The sequence below is a fragment of the Garra rufa genome, chromosome 21 (genome assembly GCF_049309525.1).
Source record: "Garra rufa chromosome 21, GarRuf1.0, whole genome shotgun sequence".
In the NCBI taxonomy this organism is placed as follows: Eukaryota; Metazoa; Chordata; class Actinopteri; order Cypriniformes; family Cyprinidae; genus Garra; species Garra rufa.
The window spans coordinates 26,073,177-26,095,066 of NC_133381.1; positions in this window are offsets into that span (position 1 = coordinate 26,073,177).

A 21,890-nucleotide genomic window follows, 5' to 3' on the forward strand; every position below is an offset into this window, starting at 1 on the left:
ATGAACTTTTCTATACTATGATTTTAAAATATGCAAAAAGCCACCTCTGTGTGTTTATGTGCAATATATTTATCAGAGTGTATGTTCGTATTAGTATACAGTTGAAGTCAAAAGTTTACATACACTTTGCGGAAGCTGCAAAATGTTTATTTTATCAAAATAAGAGGAATCGTACAAAATGCATGTTACTGACCTGAATAAGATATTTCACATACAAGATGTTTACATATAGTCACCAAGAGAAAATAGATGAATTTATAAAAAAAAAAAAATGTATAAAAACTGTTCAAGTTTACATAGACTTGATTCTTAATACTTTGTTACTTGAATGATCCACAGCTGTTTTTTCCCCTATGGTGTTTAGTCAGTTGTTCATGAGTCCCTTGTTTATCCTGAACAGTTAAACTCCCCGCTGTTCTTCAGAAAAGTCCTTCAGGTCCCAGAGATTCTTTGGTTTTTCTGCATTTTTGTGTATTTTAACCCTTTCCAACAATCACTGTATGATTTTAAGATCCATCTTTTCACACTGAGGTGCTCATATGTGACTATAACAGAAGGTTCAAATGCTCACTGATGCTCCAGAAGGAAAAACTATGCATTAAGTACCAGGGGTGAAAACTTTTTGAATTTGAAGATACATGTAAGTATCTTCTGTAGTTACTGAAGGGTGGTACTAAATGAAAAAACTATGATATTTAGGCAAAATAAGACAAATGTACACATCTTCAATCGGTTCAAAAGTTTTCACCCCCTGGCTCTTAGTGCATCGTGTTTCCTTCTGAAGCGTCAGTGAGCGTTTGAACCTTCTGTAATAGTTGCATATGAGTCCCTCAGTGTTAAAAGATCTCAAAATCATACAGTCATTGTTGGAAAGGTTGAAAAACCCAAGATTTTGTGGAACCTGAAAGATTTTTCTAAAGGATAGCAGGCAGTTTAACTGTTCACAACAAACAAGGGACTCATGAACAACTGTCACTAAACAAAATAAGAATCAAGCATATGTAAATTTTTAAACGGTGTCATTTTTTATAAGTTTTAAAGAATTATTTTCTAATTTTTTTTTCTCAAGATGTTTGTAAACTTTCGACTTCAACTGTATATGCCCTTAACCCTCAATGTGGAGAGTGAAAATTGATTCACATCCATTTTCCCACAATACCAGTGGCTTTGTGTATTGAAACACACTCTCAAGTGGGCCACATACTTCTAGACGCACCCTAAGCAGAGATGGGCAGCCATGTCTAAAACCAGCTAAAGTAAGTCAATAGAAGAGGCATATTTGTGTGTGTATGTGTGTGTGTGTTTCTTTCTCACCCAACTCTGTGGTTATCCTAAGCAGAAAATCAATGGAGGGCTTGTTTTGTAATGCTCTGGAGGCACTTTGTTTGTATTTCTCTCTCTCGTTCTGCCTCTCTTTTTGTCGTCGTACGTGCGCAGGAGGAGAGGTCCCGCGTAATACGCTGTCTTCTTGCTAATGCAAAGTCGCAGAAGTACATTGATTCCGTCTGCTGTGGTCAGAGGTGAATCGCTCATGTCAATGAGGTGTCTGTTTACAGATAGGAGCAGCATCTCTTTCATTTGCCTCCTAACAAATGAGGCGAGACAGAAAAAATAGTGTATAATTAAAGGGACGGCTTACTCAAAAATCCCTTATGTTGTTTCAAAGTATAACTACTTTCTTCTGTGGAACACAAAAGATGTTTTGCAAAATGCCTGTATAATGAAATTCAGTGGACGATGTTGAAATTACTGCAATTTGGACTACATCGACAACAGTTAACGGTTTAATTCAAATATTTTTGTTCAGTTTTGGATGAAACAGTGTTTCAGGAATATCTGCAAACTTAAAGATGCCGTTTCCTACAAATCAGCACTGAGAAAAGAGAACTGCACCAGATCGCTAAAATAAATGCACTCATATGAAGACCTTTAACTGTTGTGTAAAATACATTTATGACTTGCTGCCCATGTGTGTATGCCTTGCTCTGGATGATTCTTTGATAGCATGATGTCTTGAACAATAAACACTTGCCATGAATTTTTTTTTTTTTTTTTAATCCCATTTTTCCTTTCATATAGTTCACATCTTGCTGTTTTTCACCTGTTGTGACCTGAGAGTATGTGGCGTTGTCAGAATGCTACTATTGCTCCATTATAGCTTCATGTAAACAACAGCTGCCAACCTGTTTGTATTGACAGAAGAGATGTTTACGAACAGAGGAATGAATTCAAGCACTTTAAATGACCCGTTTCAACCTCCACACTGGAGAAACTGTGGTCTTTTTGACCTGATCTGTTTGATTTGCTGTCATTTCTACTGTGGGCAACTACTTTTATTTGGCTGTGTCTTGATGTTCTGTCCCTGTGTGCCCTGGTCCAGTGGAAGGCGTGAGACTTTAATAAAGTGAAGGAATAAGATTCACGCTCTCTGTTGCGTTTTCCATGTGTCAGACATATTAATTTGTGTGGATTGCTGCAGCTCTTTCTAGCACTCTGCAGTATTCCTCTTCAGATCCTTTTGCATTACATTCAGGGCTGCTTTTTGCCACCCTGTTCATTATACTGTAAATCCACATATTGTCTTAATATTATCAGAGCCCCAAACACTGTTTGCCTTGACAATATAAAGACAAATAAGAACTTACTTCAGCACTTTCTGAAGAAAAGTTTCAGCATTGTTTTTCCAACATTAGATGGGTATGTGGAGAAATTAAATTATATTCCTCCAGTTTCATAGTGCAATTATAGACAAGATGCTGAAAACAGTCTGAAGTTAATATTTCAACCAATTATTTTAGTTCAAACAAGACGTGAACATTTTGACCTGAAAGAAACTTTGAAACTGGCTTGACGATATTTTGGGAGGTTGCTGCATTGCCAAAGAGTTGATAGATTCATTTCCCAGTCACATTTTCTTGGTTTTCTAAACGTTGCTTACACTACCAGAATTTAAAAAATCTTTATTGTATTTTTACATTTACAATATAATTAATAGGATATTGTATTTATTAAAGTACTGTATACGTCTCATCAGATTAGTGTTTTTAAGCATTTTAGATTCATTCCAAAGTAACTTAAGGCAGTAACAATTTAAACAATATATATTTTTAAACAGTTCTTTTTTTTTTATTTATAAACTAATATTCAGCTGTTCCTTTAAAAAAAAAGTTCACTTCCAGAACAAAAATGTACAGAATGTACTCACCCCTTGTAATCCAAGATGTTCTTGTCTTTCTTTCTTCAGGCGTAAAGAAATAGTTTTTTGAGAAAAAACATTTCAGGATTTTTCTCCATATAGTGGACTTCTATGGTTCCCTGAGTTTGAACTTCCAAAATGCAGTTTAAATGCAGCTTCAAACGATCCCAAATGCAGCTGTAAATGATCCCAGCTGAGAAAGAAGGGTCATATCTAGCGAAACGATAGTTTTTTTAAAATTACAATTTATGTACTATTTCACCTCAAATGCTCGCCTTGTCTCTCTCTCTGCTATGTGCATGAGTAGTCTGTGCATCTCTGGTTCAAAACAGTTAGGATATGTCGAAAAAACTCCCATTTTATTTTCTTCCTCAACTTCAAAATTCATTTCAAAATCATCCTACGTCGCTGCAGAAGTACCGACCCAGTGTTGGCAAAGTAAACATGCAAAGAAGATCAAACACCCTGAACAAAAAAGGTAAAACGGCAATGTAGGATGATTTTGAAGTTGAGGGAGAAAATGAGATGGGAGTTTTTCGACCTACCCTAACCTTTTTGAACCAGAGAAGCACCTAACTGTCTTGAACTGGAAAAAAGCTGAGTTCAGGCAGAGCAAGAGACGAGGCAAGTGTTTGAGGTTAAAAAGTATATAAATTGTAATTAAAAAAACGCTAGATAAGACCCTTCTTCCTCGGCTGGGATCGTTTACAACCACATTTGGGATTGTTTGAAGCTGCATTTAAACTGCATTTTGGAAGTTTAAACTCAGGGCACCATAGAAGTCCACTATATGGAGAGAAATCCTGAAATTGTTTTCCTCAAAAAGACAATTTCTTTACGACTGAAGAAAGATAGACATGAAAATCTTAGATGACAAGGGGGTGAGTACATTATCTGTAAATTTTTGTTCTGGAAGTGAACTACTCCTTTAATAATAAACTTATTGTCGGGTCATCAGAGCTTGGTCACAGATGTGGAGATTAATTTCAACAAGCTGATTGCTTACTAAAAACTCCCTCATGCCATTTCAAGTCTTATTTTAACATCATAAAGTGGTTATATCTAAGTTTGTGAGTTGTTCACATATTTTTCGATAGTGACAACTTTGACTTTTTTTTTCCTAAAACTGTGATACAAACTCGCAATTCTGATTTTTTTCCCCAGAATTTTCCCAGAACACGCAGTTGCGAGTTAAGTCAGAATTGTGAGATATAAACTCACAATTTCTAGAAAAAGGTTATTTTTAACCCCTCAAAGTTGGACTTCATAACTCGCAATTGCAAGTTTATATCTCACAATTCTCACAATTCAGGAAAAAAGTCAGGATTCCGAGACATAAACTCGCAATTGTGAGATATAAACTTGCAATTTTAAGAGTTATAAAGTCCACCAAATGTTTTGGTAGTGACAATTTTAGATACTTTTGAGTCTAGCTCAAAGATGCTAATTAGCACATGGTTAGCTAGCACAGTTCTGAACAGTGTTACACTTATAAAAAACTAAATGTTGTGGAATAACTCCTAAAAAATGCTTAATTGCAGAAAAAGGTGTTTGGAAGTTACACACTTTTCAACACATTTACCTCAAACCTTTCTACTTACCCTGTAGCTATGAGAGAGATTGACATAAATATTTCCTGATCATGGGGTGTAGTTAAAATCAGACTAAAACATACACTTTCGTGACATGAAAATGTGGGACACATTTTTCATAAAGCTTCATAATTTACAAAGAAAACTTAAAATAAATAATTTTCGAACTTCACTTTTTAAAAGAATCAGATAATATTAAAAACATCAATGGAAAAAAAAAGTTGACATTTAGGGGTAAGGGTTCAGGACAGCCACCTCCTAATTGAAAGCACCCAATAAATGATGATTTTATATATGTGACCCTGGACCACAAAACCAGTCTTAAGTCGCTGCGGTATATTTGTAGCAATAGCCAAAAATACATTGTTTGGGTCAAAATTTTAGATTTTTCTTTTATGCCAAAAATCATTAGGAAATTAAGTAAAGATCAAGTCTATGAAGATTTTTTGTAAAATTCTTACTGTAAATATATCAAAATGTAATTTTTGATTAGTAATATGCATTGTTAAGAACCTAATTTGGACAACTTTAAAGCTGATTTTCTCAGTATTTTGATTTTTTTGCACCCTCAGATTCCTAATTTTTTTTAAATAAATGTATCTCGGCCAAATATTGTCCTATCATAACAAACCATATATCAACAGAAAGCTTATTTATTGAGCTTTCAACTTATGTATACATCTCAGTTTTGTAAAATTTAACCTTATGACTGGTTTTGTGGTCCAGGGTCACATATAACAAGCTTACTGATATTTTAAATATTATTATGAGTTTCAATAGATAATAGAAGGATCTTAGTAAACATCGAAGATTTGATTACTTAAATGCTTTTAAATGTGTTTTTAGGTTGTGGGACAGCAGCTTGCACCAATTCTGTAGAATGGCCCATATACTACAGATAGATAGATAGACTACAGATAATCCGCACTTGTCTTTCTCAAGTGTTCTGTTGCTGCCAGCATATATCCCTTCTCAGGGCGTTGATGATTGTGTGAAGATTCGCTGAAGGGCAGAGATCCAGGGATGCCATGCCGCTGCCAAAGAGTCATTCTCGTTTCTCAGTGCACTGAACTGAAGATGCGTCGTCCTCCAATTCCCTGCAGCGGTTCAAGGCTAAATGCAAGTGGTTTTGATGTACAGCCTGAATATGTGTTCTGCAGGGAACTCTCTCTCTGTATGACCTGCTTGAAAAGTTAGAGGCTTTTATTTTGATATTTTTTATTTATTTTTTGATTTTTGACTTCTCCAGTAACTTTTTCAATAAGTGAAGTTTTTTTTTTCTTCTTTTGATCTTTTGGGAAGTGTCAGAGGGCCCTGCTCAGGTGAGACTGGGCTGCTCGGTCAGCTGGTAGAAGCGTGTATTTGCGTTTGAAGTGTATTTGGCTTTGAAGTTGAATGTAGGAGGGTTAACTCCAACCAGGACACTGATTGCTATTGTAACACAGAAAGGGAATTGAATGGATGACTTATCTGGAGTCTTGCAAACCAAAGTGTTGACCTTCTGACCACATCTGCCCCACCAATCATGTTCTCAAACTGTAATCTAGAGGTCAAGATAGTAGACGGATACCTTTGCAGTCAATGCCGAGTGTGTCTAATGGTCGCTTGACTGGATAAATTGGATATGTGTGTGTGAGAGAGAAAGAGACAAGGAAGAGAGATTGGAGAATGCAGTGTGAAAGGAATTAATTACATAACTGTTGTCTGTGATTATCCGGACCTCCAGAGCGTGTTTGTTTTTCTGTTGTTCATTTGTTTATTTCAATCCAAAACAAAGGCACTGGCAGCCTTTTAATTTCCCTGTAATAAAACTCAGAAAGGGAGGTTTGGAAAATGGAGAGGAGAAAAGAAAAAGGAACAACGCTGTCTACTTTTCTCTCTCTCTCTTTATCTATTAGATTATTTTCCAAGCAAGGTTGGGTCAAAGGACCGCGAAGGTCTGTGGCATAAGCGTCACAATGCAGTCCATAAATGCTTATTAAGGTTAAAGGGATAGTTCAGCCAAAAATGAAAAATCTGTCATTAATTACTCACCCTCATGTCGTTCCAAACCTTTAAGACCTTCGTTCATCTTGAGAACACAAATTAAGATATTTTTGATGAAATCCGAGAGCTTTCTGACCCTGCATAGACAGCAATGCTACTATGTTCAAGGTCCAGAAAGATAGTAAGAATAATTTCTTATGGGTTTGTTATAAATGAATTTCTTTATCTGTTTTTATTTCTTGCAGTAATTAAAGTAGAAAAATACACTGTGTATCGGCTTGTTGAATACGTTGTCCGGTCTTCGAGAAGAGGAATGCTAGAATAATATCAAGCACTCAGCCATGCCCCACTTGAACCTCTGCTCTTCATCACCACACAATCACTGGAATGAGCACTTAAAGCCATCATTCAGGCTGCCTAGAGGTCAGACAACACTTGTAGATCTGCATTCAATGCCCACTGAAGGAGGTTTTGCTGTCCTGCAAACACTCACAAGGAGGTCAACATGAACACATTTGTTTTAAGCATTCTGAATACTGAGGCCTGTTTTACACATTCTCATTTTGTGTCCTTTTTAACAGATCATGTTCATAGTCTGCACTGCGTTTCACAAGGAGAATTTCAGCTGAGCTTTTTTTTTTTCACGCATCAGATCATTAGCAGCAAACAATTTGAAAAATTAACTGCAGTGAGGAAAAAGATAATTTGATCCCCTGCTGATTTTGTGTTTTCACACTGACAAAGAAATGGTCAGTCTATAATTTTAGAGGTAGGTTTTTTGAATAGTGAGACAGAATAATAACAAACACATTTCAAAAAATATATAAATTGATTTGCATTTTAATGAGTGAAATAAGTATTTGACCCCTTCGCAAAACATGACTTGTTGGCAGTCACAGAGGTCACACGTTTCTTGTAGTTGGCCACCAGGTTTGCACACATCCCAGGAGGGATTTTGTCTCACTCTTCTTTGCAGATCCTCTCCAAGTCAAGGCTGACATTTGGCAACTCGAACCTTCAGCTCCCTCCACAGATTTTCTATGGGATTAAGGTCTGGAGACTGGCTAGGCCACTCCAGGACCTTAATGTGCTTCTTCTTGAGCCACTCCTTTGTTGCCTTGGCCGTGTGCTTTGGGTCATTGTCATGCTGGAATACCCGTTCACAACCCATTTTCAATGAGGGACAGAGGTTCCCAAGATTTGAAGGTACATGGCCCGTCCATCATCCCTTTGATGCGGTGTAGTTGTCCCGTGCCCTTATCTAAAAAACATCTCCAAAGCATGTTTCCACCTCCATGTTTGACAGTGGGGATGGTGTTCTTGGGGTCATAGGCAGCATTCCTCCTCCTCCAAACACGGCGAGTTGAGTTGATGCCAAAGAACTCGATTTTGGTCTCATCTGACCACAACACTTTCACCCAGTTCTCCTCTGAATCTTTGAGATGTTCACTGGCAAACTTCAGATTGGCCTGTACATGTGCTTTCTTGAGCAGGGGGACCTTGCGGGTGCTGCAAAATTTCAGTTTTTCATGGCGTAGTGTATTACCAATTGTTTTCTTGGTGACTAGGGTCATTTGACAAGATCCTCTCGTGTAGTTCTGGGCTGATTCCTCACCGTTCTCATGATCATTGAAAATCCACGAGGTGAGATCTTGCATGAAGCCCTAGGCCGAGGGAGATTGACAGTTATTTTGTGTTTCTTCCATTTGCAAATAATCCCACTAACTGTTGTCACCTTCTCACCAAACTGCTTGGCCATGGCCCATTCCAGCCTTGTGTAGGTCTACAATCTTGTCCCTGACATCCTTGGACAGCTCTTTGGTCTTGGCCATGGTGGAGAGTTTGGAATCTGATTGATTGATTGCTTCTCTGTGCAGGTGTCTTTTATACAGGTAACAAACTGAGATTAGGAGCACTCTCTTTAAAGGTGCGTTCACACCAGACACGTCTTGCACGAATAAATCACGCTATTTACGCGTAGTTGGACGCTTGAAGATTTTGAGTTTACTCGCGCGTGAAATTCACTTCACAACAAACACGAACTTGCATCATGGGGAGGGGCTTCTGCCACTCCTCAGCAGGAAAGAAGCTGTACGGTGAATAAGCCCAATTAGCTGGCTTTAGCTAGCTTGCAGTCTCAATATGTGTGTACTGTATATAAATATATATAGCTCAAATTAAGTAAATAGCTTTTTTTTTTACAACTTACCTGATTGTCCAACCTTCTCATTTATTCCTGTTTCTATAAAAGTACTAAGATGTATCGTACAGCTTCAAGTATCCACATACAGTGACAATGATTTTGTCCTCAATTGTTGTTTCGGATTTCTGCCTCCATCACTAGAGCACGCTCCTGATTGGTTAACGTGGCGCGAATATTCGCCAAAGTTCAGGTATTTCAACTTGCGCGATTCACACTGTGGCATTCATGCCGCATGGAGGTCTATTGCGTCTTTGCATTGACTCAACATGTAAATCACTTGCGTCTGGTGTGAACGCACCATAAGATTTATAATTGTTATTGATTTACCTCTAAAATTGTTTTTATAAAATAGCAAAACATATATTTACAATGTATATGTAAGTAAAATCTTAATAGGTCAAAATAACCCTTTTAATTAAATTCTTATTACTGTGTTTCAGTAGTGACAAATTTGGGGAGTGGACAAATATTCCAAAACTTTCTGAAAATACAATATAAGAATTAACTGCACAATTACTAGAAATGTGTACCTTCCATACTATACAATTAGCATACATACAAAATTTGTGGAAAAACACTTTTTTTCAAGACGTTTTCAACTCTCTTTCTCTACAATCTTTTACTGTATGGGGTTTTGTGAGGACACGATAATGGAGTGAGCTCCTCGCCCATACGCCTTATTCAGCCAGCCGCCATTTTGAATCGAAAACGAGGCTGTGAGGGATAGCAGTCCAGCAGCGCCCACTGTGGCGTATTGTTGCGTACCGGGATGTAGATTGTATAACCGTAAAATAATACGTCATTTCACATTTTTCCACAGGACAAAGAACTCCAGAAAACGTGGATTGTTCGACAGGACATATAACCTAACTTTCAGGTAACAATATTGCATTTATTTAAGAAAATGACTGTGGAAAGACTGCTAATTTCTAATGTGAGCATGTTTATCTTCCTTTAAACGCTTATACAGAGTTTTTCAAATGATGTTATATAGATTAAAATGCTTAATGGTTTGTGTTAAGAGTCTGCAGCTAGGTCATAAGCGTCTTCCCGACCTTTATTATGAAATTACGATAAACATGATGTTTTCCTTGTCTAAAGCAAAACAGAAACAAAAAATAATGTTCTGAATATCATTTTGCGATTTTAAAAGGGGTTGACCCCAAACTCTACACGGCAAACTAATTACTAAATGTTATCTTTTGATCGCTTTGCATAAAAATAAACTTTCTACCCACTGTTTTTTGTATGACTTAACATGTTGTCTGAAAGAGGCTTACGATCTAACTGCAGGCTCTTAACACAAACTATTAAGCATGTTAATTTTTAAAACGTCATTTAAAAATAATATCTTTTTCATTTACGATCGCAAGGTTTTCTTTTCGTGAGGTCTTTGAGTTCAGGTAAACACAGACGGAGCTGAACCCTCCTTAAGCTTCCTAATTGCAGTCAGTGTTTTTGAAAAACAAAAGTAAGTAAAACGTTGAGCACACTCTTGTGTTCTTTGTAATCTATGCAAAATGTAGATATTTAGTTTAGTTGTTGTAGTAAAACATAACATTTTAGCTCTGCGTAAACTTTTAAAGGAAGATAAACATGCTCACATTATAAATTAGCAATTAGCCAACCAGTCATTTTCTTAAATAAATGCAATATTGTTACCTGAAAGTTAGGTCCTATGTCCTGTCGAACTTTAATAATACACATTTTCTGAAGTTCTTTGTCCTGTGGAAATTAGTGAAATTATATTTTCTCTTTATTTTTATGACTAAACAATCTACGTCCCGGTACGCAACAATATGCCACAGTGGGCGCTGCTGGACTGCTATCCCTCACAGCCTCGTTTTCGATTCAAAATGGCGGCGGGCTGAATAAGGCGTATTGCTTAAAAACACATCTGTTGGGCTTGAAGTTCCCAATGCACTTTCTATGCAGATGATGACAGCAGTTTAGCTACAATCTGGGGTTTGGGTTCTGTATAAATTAATTACCATTTGGATGTTAATGTTATCCCCCTTCATGTAAAATGCATTTCAACAATCGAGTCTGTAAGAATTCTCAATGGCACACTCTTGATAGCCATTTTAAAAATTCTGTCACAGTTAACTGGACGCTACCATGGTACATATAAGGCACAATATCCATTATTTTCTTTAGGAGATTATGAGTAATCCTATTTATAACATTTTTGTTTGTCCAAGTGCAGTATACAGTTGAACTATGACAAGGAGATTCCCTTTGGGGATAAAACCTGCAATCTGTTTACCAGCCCTGAGCTTTAACCACTAGTTTGTTCCAGATCTGTCTTTGTGGTCCCACCTCTAAACCTGCTGCATGTATTCTAAACTGCCATCCTGCAGGAAATACACACAGCCGTTCAGTCTGTGTGTATTTCCTACAGGATGGCAGTTTGCCAGATGCCTTTGTTTTGTGGATTAGTAACCTGTGCAATTCTAGACAGATCAGCGCACTTGATGTCTGAAGTATGTCGTACATGCAGCTGAGTGCTTTTGTTCATTATGAATTCAGTGTCTTTAGGAGTTCATGACTGATGAATTTTAGAACAATAGTTCTCAACGGGTGGGTCGCTTTCAAAAAATGGGACACAAGGGGAAAAACAGAAATATGCAAATGCAAATAATAATACGCCAATTATTTCTAACCAAGTAATCATGCATAGTTGGAAAGTGGCAAAATAAATAGACTAAAAATAAGACGTATAAAAACGAATGAATTAAAACCATTTGAATATTTTATCAAGTAAAATAAAATATGACCCAAACCACATGAAATATTAAATTACTTGCAAGGATGGGCAGTACAAGTGTTTTGAGCAGTGAATTTTCGCCAGCCAAAAGCATGAAACCATCAAAATTCGAGACATTTAGAGCGAAACCAGTAAATAAATGCTGAACAGTCTCCACTGAAAACCATCCAACTTCACTTACGCTTGGAAAAATACATATTTAAATCAGTTAAACATTTAAATAGCAAATGAATGTTTGACAAAGTCACAAACAACCTCCTTTGCCATGTCTAATTCTTTATTGATAATGAGTTATCAATCCTTGTCTTTTTATTTCTGTCGCATGATCTATTTTTAATGGCTGTTTTGTCAGATTAATCATTAATGAATCAAACATCATTGTGAAAGCCTATGTTTGCATCAGTGTCTGATGAAATAATAATGTGCTTTTGTCCATCTGTAACTGTTGAATGAATATTATAGTGGTTGTAAGCTCAAATCAAAATTTTGGATGAAACACAATAATTGATGATTGTCTGCTACACATTTTTTTCTATACAGAATACATGTTTGGGAGTGATTTATTCGTATTGCTAGCTTTTACAACAGGTGGGATATGTAACATCCACTAGGATACCGAAATTAATAATTAAGTCTGATGAGGGTGTTTCTTTTTAGCTTTGCACAATATCATTCATGCACAGCTTGTCCAATCAGACAGGCTTTCAATCTCTCTGCTCAAGAAACAGGTTTTCCTTTCAAAAAGAATATGGTGTAATATTTATACTGCTCTAGGCACTGGTTGGATATAAAATGACCTGTAGAATCCTAGTGAGGGTTGAAATAATACGAACACAACTGCACATCCATAACAAATGAATTTGAGAATAGATATATCTGAATCAGTGACACTATAATAACATACACAAAGGTTATCTAAGACATATTTTACCATTCATCACTGAAACTCATGGTTATTAAGAAGAAACAGAGGGTAATCGTATTATTCTTGCTGGAATGAGATTATTGAAGTTTATCCATACTTGCTGCATTTGAGGGCGCTGTCACTTTAAGAGACAGACAGTCTCCCTCAGGCAGTTTGCTAGGGACGGATTCTGCTGTAGGCAAAATGAATTAAAGGAAAAATGAAATCAGAAAGCGACCAAGCACAGGTATAATCTACTACCTTGACAGACCTGAATTAGTTTCGTTCAGTAACCAAGCAAGTGGAGAAAATGCTATAGCGTGAAAGAGTCGTTTTAATCAAATTTGACACCCATGTTTCTTAACAACCCCTGAAAACAAGTTATGATATTCAGTCATGGTAAATGTAACTACAAAAATGTGAAAGGGAACAGGATGATGAAAACAATTCAGTAAGCCGGACACAGAAAACAAACAAACCATAACATTAAGTGAACTGCTAAGTCTAAGGTTTACGTGAAGTTTATTTTTAAAGTGTATTTAAAATGAAACCTTTTGTCTTCTACTTGACAGTCAGTTGGTGCATCACAGATCATTTGAGGTGAACCATTGAGAGCGACATGAATCACATCTACTGTTTTCAATCAAAATCTCTATAGCTACATGTACAGTATGTATTTAACTATATAGGAGCAGGGTAACGCATTTCACTGTAAATAAAAAATATGCTATGTTAGTCTGTGGAAAACCTTCTGAAATTAGTTTCAGATGAAGAGATTTTATTAAAATGGTGGCTGCATGGTGTGTAAATATGTGTGGGAGTGGGTTATTTATTTAAATTCACTGTTGCCGGAATCCTCTGGGGATTTGCAATCGTTTAAATATTTGAAGAGGTCTTAGTTATACACTGTCCACAAACTGTGCAGCACTTTGCCAGTTTAAAACCCAAAAAACTGAAGTTTTCTTACTAAATGTTTATTGGAAGAAATGGAAATCCCAGTGCAAACATTAAATATTACATGCAGCATTGATTTAATGGGAATGGTGTGTTCGATGATGTTAGGAACATCTGTGATGACCAGAGTTTGCAACAGAGGTAAGCAAGAGAACTACAGATGTGTTTAATTGGGATAGTTCACCCTAGATTAATTTACTCACCCTAATGTCTTTCCAAACCAACCCAGGTTCATGAAAATACATGCCTATATATGCATTTCTGCAACCCTGTAATTATGTACCTTACTGCATGTTTCGAAAGTAAAATGTCCAGAGAGTGGCGCTAAAACACACTTTCAATACGTGACCGTGGCACCATTTTTTTACATTGGTACAGGCACGTATTGCTTTGTTTTTATTACGCTGCTTGAGGTACATATTATGGCTGTTCAGAATTTAAATATCGCCGTGTGCTGCTAAAAGGTTAAAGGGGTCATCGGGTGCAAAACTAACTTTTACATGTTGTTTGAACATTAATGTCTGTTGGTAGTTTGTGTACACAACCACCCTACAATGATAAAAATCCACCCAGTGGAATTTTTTAATCTTTAAAAGTAATCTCCCCTTTTTAACATCAGGTCATTCTCAGCTTCTTGTCATTGTGACGAAATACATTTGATTGACATTAGCGTTTTACCTTAGACCCGCCCTCATCGAGCTGAAACAGTCCGAATACAATCCTCACTGTGTCAACTCGGGTGCAGAGGAAGACTCTAATTGAGCGATTGAGGTGTTTTGTTGTTGAATGTAATAATGAACGTAGCAGTAGTCATTTACTACCGACATCTGAGCCGCTGAAGATGCAGAGGTTTAACGTTACTTTCGTTTTTAAACAGAAACCGCTGTTATGTTATTAATGCCACGGGACAACGACTTGCTTCAACTTCTAGTGTTTTATTATATACGCACACACTTTGTACTCAACTCTACAGTCTGGTGCATCAATCAGAACTTTCCGGTCTGCAACACCGAACCGGAACTATAATTGTTATCGGGCATAACATCACATTTCCCCCCCTTTAAATGTAAATAACTTTCCTTTGAAATCTTATGTTCTATCAATTTGTTCTTATGCCAAAAGTAACATTTCCATAACAACATCACAACAAAAGCATCACAGAATTTTGACAATGACTTTTTTTTTTTCAACAGATCTCAATTAACCTTTCAGGAGGTCTAACAATGCATTTTGGTCCGCAACCCTTCCCAGGTGAAGCAGTAACTTCTTTTGTCAGATCAGAGTCAGTATAATCCACAGAACCTTTGTCAATTTGTTTCGCTTAATTGTGGAAATTTGAGACACATCTTGTTCATTCGATAGCGACTCGACATCTTGAACAGTCACTTGTGGTCTTATATCCCACTTCTGACACCATGCTATGTTATTAATGCCACGGGACAACGACTTGCTTCAACTTCTAGTGTTTTATTATATACGCACACACTTTGTACTCAACTTTACAGTCTGGTGCATCAATCAGAATTGTCCGGTCTGCAACACCGAACTGGAACTATAACGTTAATTGTTATCGGGCATAACATCACAACCGCCAATCCCGATCTACATAAGAATCTATCTTCGTGAGAATCGTTCCTGATGCAGCTTCACCCACAGCAGAAGTAAGTATAAGAGTTTTTTATGCATCTTTGCAAATGGCCTTTCTTAATAATGTGCAAGTTTCACCGATAATGCGGCTAAATGCAGCTAAACGCGGCTAAATGCGGCTAAAGTAAACATAATCCCAGAGAGGGGCGGGGCGAGCAGAGCTCGTGGCATTTAAAGGGGCCATGTCCTAAAATGAGCTGAAATTTGTAGAGCTGATTTTGACAAGGTAAAAGGGTGTTTTTTTTACACTACTATTGAGAATTTTTAATCAAAGTATATTAGAGACTTTTCATTAAGACCCTAAAGAATCATATGAACTTGTGGAAAATGGGCATCCGATTACCCCTTTAATGCTGTGTCATATTGGAAATATTCCCTACACCAAACCCGACACTAAACCTAACCGATAGTGTTAACAAATGCAAAAGTGATATACAGCCATGCTATTTTAACTTCCTTATTTGGATTTGAGATATTTTGTCAAACTGTAGTTTCACAGGGATCATACCAGAGCTCTTCATCACTTCATCACTTGCTGTATCGGGTGAGCTACCGAGCAAACCTACCGAATTGGAAAATTCATGCATGTGAAGCTGTATATGTGACAACTATGTTCAAAAGCAGTTTTCAAATCGTGCAGGATGTTAAAATTGTTATAACCATTAGAATTGTTAAAATTGCGGAGAATGTTAAAATTGTTTTAAACACAATATTCTGCAAGTACACTGTAAAACCACCTGTAGAAAACACACTCTTTCTTCTCTATATGCACCAGCCACTTTTATATAACCACTCTATGTTTCAAGGAAAACATTGTATAATTCTGAGTGTGCTACACACAGGTGAGTGGGCCGGACAAATACCTCTGGAAACACTCTTCTCTCTATATGCACCAGACACTTTCTTATAAACGCTCCATGTTACAAGAACTTAATAAGATAACACAAATGTTTACCTACGAATTCATTCATTTTGCACTACTTGCTTTTTAACCTTAAATACTTTTTTTGCACAATATTTTGTACAGTTGTTATGTAAAGTACCTGTATAGTGTGTCTTAGGTTATGTGTATCAACTATTTATAGCATATATATAGTTAGCTACATATAGGTTTAAAAATTGCTCTTATGTCTAGTGTTGTATGTTTATATTTATGTTTATTTATATAGCACCGTGGTCCTGCAAGATGCAACATTTCGTTGTATAGTATGTCCACACATGTAGTGGAATGACAATAAAGCTCAACTTAAAAAACAAATCCGTAAAATTTACGGTAAAAAAAAACGGTAGCTGTGGTAGCCGGAATTTTACCGTAAAAATATGATAGCAGTGTTTTAAGTTTTAAATTAAATTTACATTTAAATACCGTAATTTCAATAACTGGGAATGTCAATTTACAATTATTCACTATAAATTTTACATTCTTTTTCCACTTCCGAAAACGGTATACTACCGTAAAATGACATGCAATGTCCAATACATTTTTTACCGTATATAGTAGGGGAACTTACCATTAACCATTTAACAAGTTTTTACTGTAGCTTTTTACTGTTAAATTTACAGTCATTTTACAGTGTAATTGTGTGAAAATTAGGTTTTATTAATCAAAACTCTGTACCTGTACCATACTCGGTGTGAAAAGGAATAAAAGTTGTTTGAGTTTTACTGCCTCTAATGTTTATTTCAACTGGAAACTGCAGTGATTCATATAGTTACATTTTTTTCAGTTTTGCAGAAATGTATATAGAGGCACGTATTTTACAATGAGCCTAGGTAGCAACAACTTTTGACTTTCTGTTTTCTGTTGTTTCCACAGAACAAACAAGGGGTGAAGATATTGAACTGGGCCTGAGACTTTCAAGCTTCAAAGATGCCAAAGTACTATTAAAGTATCATAAAAGTGGTCTTTTTGCTGCATTGCAAGTGTAAGAAAGAGAACAAAATATTGATTAAAAAAATCTTAACATTCATCCTAGTTCTCCCTGGCATAATAATGGGTGAGATAGCAGTTTCTGATTCATGAATTAATCCTTTTTTGGAGTTAGAGCTTTTCAATGAATTGCTTGATTCAGTTCACAAAAAGATCTGAATTATTGATCCAAAACTGACTGCAGTAATAGCAGCCAGATAACCTTAATAACCCAGCTGTTGTGAGGAAATCAACTTTTATAGCTTTAAGGATTCATCTATATTTAATTTATTATTTAGTGTTTGATAAGTTATTTGGGATTAATTGTGATTCATTTTAGATTTTTTTAATCGATTGACAACACTGGTATGAATATGATCCACTTTCATCTCTTGTTAAAATATCAGTTTATTTGAGTCCCTTCCTCTTAAATGTTTGTTCTGTCCCCAGGAGCTCTTTCCTATAGTTTACTAAAGCTATTCTTTACTTATAATTAGTTTCCACTCTCTAGTTTTTTTCTCTGTTTCAGAAGTGCACAGTGAGCTTGTGTTTAATCACAGCTTCCCTGCACTTGCCAAAGGCAGATTACAAAAGCCTGTGGCAAAAGCCCCTACAGACAAAACTTTTGGTTGTTTATGTTTCCATTTTTCCTTAGCCACTAAAGTTCTTTTTCTTCCAAAGCACCTAAAAGCACATAATCATTCACTTGTTTTCTATAAAAGATGTTTTTTTTTTTTTAGCTGCAGGCTGCTTTGATGGTTTTGTCACACCCCCGGACTTTCTATTTGGTTTCTCCCAGTTTTCCCCGCAGTTCTTAGTGTTTTTGGTTTCTCCCTCATCGTCTGCACCTGTGTTTGTAATTAGTCTGTGTATATAAGGTGTGTGTTTTCCCCTGTACTCTGGTCGGTCTTTGATGTTATCCTGATGTTTCCACTCCATGTTCCTGTGTCTGCCTGTTCCCATTGGATTTATTAAATGTTCGTTTTTTACTACGTCGTTGTTCGTGTGTTCCTGCCTACAGCGTGACAGAAAGACCGACCACTACAGTTTTTTTTGCGTGTTCACCTCCGTTTTGTTTTCCGTTCGTTTTCTCCAGTCTTTTATTTCCGTAGTGTGTTTCCCCCATGGATCCCTTCCTCCGACCAGAATTCATCCTGCTACGGCTGAAGCAGGGGGAATTACCGCTCGAGGGCTACACATTAATGTTCCAGCTAGTAGCTAACAACACCAGCTACCCGGACGACGCGCTCTGTGCATTCTATGACGCCAGCCTCAATGCGTCTTGCAGAGCGCCGTCGTCCGAGAACGGCCCTCGAGCGAACTTTGCCTCGTTTGTGGAGTGGACACTGGCGAGAAACCGATCCTCGTTTCCCGCCTGTTCCACGGAGAATCTCGCCAGTGCCACTCCGGACCCAGAGCCCAGCCAGCCACCCCGACCCGCGGATTATGAGCCCGTCACAGACGGAAAGCCCGAGCACGGAGCGACGACATTATGGAGTGCCAAAGAGGTCAAAACTGCTGATCAGGTGCGTGAGCCAAACATTACATCTGCGCTGGTGGAGTGCTTCGAAGAGCAAGAAGGGGCGGCAGAACCCGCCCACTGCACTACCACTGAGGGTGAGCTGGGATCTAATTCTGGGGATTTAATAGACTTTTTTTCTGAGCCACTGACCTGCATAGACTTCCCTCCCACCCGCCCTCGTCTGTCTGAATCTGCCTGGTCCTCGCTGGTTCCGCCCAGCCGTCCCGAATCTCCGCTGGTTCCGCCCAGCCTACCTGAATTCCCGTTGTCGACTGTCTGTCCCCTCGCTCACCCTCAACCCACCATCTACGCGGTGGGTTCGCCGCAGGTCTGCCAGTCTCCATCGGTGTCATGGCTGGAGGATCCCTCACCATCGCCTCCAGCCTCAGAGTCCTGGACTCCACCTCGGCCCTCCGACCCTGCGGCTCCACCCCGGCTCTCTGCTCCCTCGTCTCCGCCGTCGCCCGTCGATCCACCAGCTCCACCGGGCTCCATCGGCCCTCCGGCTCCGCCCTGGTCAGTCGTCGCCCCACCTTCGCCTCAGGACTATACTCCTCCGGCTGTGCCTCGTCGCTCCGTCCCACCGGCTCATTGGACCTCCTCCCTCCCGCGGGCACAGCCTCGGCCCTCTGTCGCTCCGGCTCCGCCGCGGATCTCCGGATCTCCATCTCCGCCTTGGTCGCCAGAGCCTTGGGTTCCGCCTTGGCCCTCCGGATCCGCGGCGTCACCCAAGATCTTCGGCTTTCCGTCTCCGCCTCGGGCTCCACCACCACCTGCTCCGCCTCCGTCGGTCGGATCCATGGAGTCGTCAGCCTCTCCTCCACCATGGCTCCTCCCTCCATCGGCTCCACCGTGGATTTACATCTTGGCTGCGGCCTGGGTCCCACCTGGCTCCTCCTGCTCCAGCCCCCTCCTGTCACCTCCTTGGCTCCTCCCTCCGTCATCTCCTCCATGGACTGTTCCGTCACCTGTTTGGACTTCTTCTCTTGCCCTCCTCCCGGGAGTCCGTCCTCCGCCGAAACCCCCTCCTAAGACTGTTTGTTGTTTCCTGTTTGTCGGCGTGAGGGCACGCCTTTCCGGGAGGGGGAGGTAATGTCACACCCCCGGACTTTCTATTTGGTTTCTCCCAGTTTTCCCCGCAGTTCTTAGTGTTTTTGGTTTCTCCCTCATCGTCTGCACCTGTGTTTGTAATTAGTCTGTGTATATAAGGTGTGTGTTTTCCCCTGTACTCTGGTCGGTCTTTGATGTTATCCTGATGTTTCCACTCCATGTTCCTGTGTCTGCCTGTTCCCATTGGATTTATTAAATGTTCGTTTTTTACTACGTCGTTGTTCGTGTGTTCCTGCCTACAGCGTGACAGGTTTCAGGTCTGTAATACCTGGAGAGAACCATCCATTAGCATTAAAAACAAAAAAATTGGCTTAAAGTAGAAACCTTACCTTTTTTTTCTTTTAAATCCATCAATTGTGTTTATATATAAGGGTTGGTTGTATATGGATTGTAGATTTGCTTGCTAGTTTTATCAGATTATAGGATTTTGGATAATCAATGGCAATAAACCAGTAATCAGGTTCCTCTTGAGCACACTTGGCTTGTGTTTAAGAACTGGTCAATCTCTGTGTACGCTTTGCTGCACTTGAGTCTATAGTCCAATAATTGCAGCGTATAGTTTTCATTGTGAATCGTAAGAGATGCTGATTCAGTGCAGATGATTTTCAGAGGTGTTCATATACACATAGTTGGAGTCAAAAGTTTACACACACCTTGCAGAATCTGCAAAATGTTAATTATTAAAAAAAAAAAAAAAAAAAAAATGCAAGGGATCATACAAAATGCATGTTATTTTTTTATTTAGTACTGACCTGAATAAGATATTTCACATAAAGTATGTTTACATATGGTCCACAAGAGAAAATAGTTGAATTTATAAAAAATTACCCTGTTTATATACACTTGATTCTTAATACTGTGTTGTTACCTGAATGATCCACAGCTGTTTTTTTTTTTTTTTTTTTTTTTTTGTATAGATTATAGTGGTTCATTAGTCTCTTGCTTGTCCTGAACAGTTAAACTACCTGCTGGCCCCACAAATTCTTTGGTTTTTCAGTATTTTTTTGTATTTGAACCCTTTCCAACAATGACTGTATGATTTTGAGATCCATCTTTTCACACTGAGGGACTCATACAGTATGCAGCTATTACAGAAGGTTCAAACTCTTACTGATGCTTCAGAAATGATGCATTAAGAGCTCGGGGGTGAAATTTGAATTTGAAGATCAGGGTAAATTTAACTTATTTTTTCTTCTGGGAAACATGTAACTAATCTTCTGTAGCTTCTGAAGGTCAGTACTTTTAAAATAAAAAAAATTTGTTCAAATAAGAACAGGGTTCCCACGGGTCCTTGAAATCCTTGAAAGTTTCTGAATCTGAAAAAACAAGGCCCTGAAAAGTTTTTGAAAATAAACATATATAGATACAGGTCCTTGAAAGTGCCTGAATTTAGTTTCTGCAAGAAGTTTTCTGGAAAAAATCTGTATTATTCCTTGTCTGCTAATGTGTTATTTCACCACCATTTTGTGTCCCATGCATACTAGCTTGCTTAAAATAAATGCAAAAAACAAAAATCAAAAAACAAACAAAAAACATGAAAACTGTAACAATGTATCTTACAAGGTAACACAATGTAACCTTGCTCTCACTTGAAATGTGTGTAACAAGTCCTTGAATTTGACCTGGAAAGTCCTTGAAAGGCCTTGGATTTGAAGTTAACCAAGGTGTGGGAACCCTGTACGAAAAATGTACACATCTTCATTCTGTTCAAAAGTTTACACCCCTTGCTCTTAATTCATCATGTTTCCTTCTGGAGCATCAGTGAGTGTTTGAACCTTCTGTAATAGTTGCATATGAGTCCCTCAGTTGTCCTCAGTGTGAAAAGATGAATCTCAAAATCATAAAGTCATTGTTGGAAAGGGTTCAAATACACAAAAATGCTGAAAAACTAAAGAATCTGTGGGACTTTTCTAAAGAACAGTGGGCGGTTTAACTGTTCAGGACAAACAAGGGACTTATGAACAACTGTCACTAAACAAACAAAAAAAGAAACACAGATGTGGATAATTCAGGGAACAATACAGTATTAAGAATCAAGTGTATGTAAACTTTTGAACAGGGTCATTTTTATAAATTCAACTCTTATTTTATCTTGTGGAC